General features: G+C 45.2%; 1 protein-coding gene across 1 annotated transcript in view; it reads right to left on the bottom strand.

Moving 5' to 3' along the window:
- Racgap1 (Rac GTPase activating protein 1) overlaps positions 1–873 on the bottom strand; it is a 26132-nt gene that overhangs the window by 21058 nt on the left and 4201 nt on the right. The gene's annotated exons all lie outside the window — the stretch shown is intronic.

Below are 873 nucleotides of genomic sequence, written 5' to 3'. Positions count from 1 at the left end.
GAAAGAAAGAAAGAAAGAAAGAAAGAAAGAAAGAAAGAAAGAAAGAAGGAAGGAAGGAAGGAAGGGGGGGGAGGGAGGAAGGAAAGAAGGGGGAGGGTAGGTGAGCCATAAGGGAATGAATGTACATTAGCAGACTAATTTTAGCAAAATAAGAGAATATGAAAGTTATCTTAGGCAAAGTAAATAGCAAGCATCAAAAGTTAGAGCTAGAGAGATGGCTCAGTGGTTAAGAGCACTGGCTGTTCTTCCAGAGACCTAGGTTCAATTTCCAGCAACCACATTCTGTAACTCCAGTTGCAGGGGATCCAACATCCTTACACAGACATGTATGCAGTCAAAACACCAATACACATAAAAGTTTTTAAAAATTAAAAAAAAAAAAAAGAGATAAAAATTACAGCCAGGTGTGGTGGTACATACCTTTAGTCTCAGCACTTGGGGACTAAAGGTAGAGGCAGCCAGATGTCTCTGTAAGTTCAAAGCCAGCCTGGTCTATATGATGAGTTCCAGGACAGCCAAGATTGGGAGACTGAGGCAGGGAGAACAGAGCTTTTAGGCTAGCCTGGGCTACTTAGTGAACTGGAGCCCTGACTGTATGATAGGATGAAGAACAGAGCTGCATGAGTTGGCTTTGTGTTTGTAGTCAGGAGAGTGAGGCAAGAGGATTGCCATGACTTCAACTGTCTGGTCTACAGTATGAGACCAACCCTCTTAAGAAAGGAAAAGAAAAGCCGGGCGGTGGTGGCGCACGCCTCTAAATCCCAGCACTTGGGAGACAGAGGCAGGAGGATTTCTGAGTTCGAGGCCAGCCTGGTCTACAGAGTGAGTTCCAGGACAGCCAGGGCCGCACAGAGAAACCCTGTCTCGAAAAAC

This window comes from Grammomys surdaster, unplaced genomic scaffold (assembly GCF_004785775.1).
Source record: "Grammomys surdaster isolate TR1022 unplaced genomic scaffold, NIH_TR_1.0 125742, whole genome shotgun sequence".
NCBI classification, from domain to species: Eukaryota; Metazoa; Chordata; class Mammalia; order Rodentia; family Muridae; genus Grammomys; species Grammomys surdaster.
The sequence above is the reverse complement of the archived record's forward strand: the minus strand, read 5'-3'. Positions and strand labels throughout refer to the sequence as shown.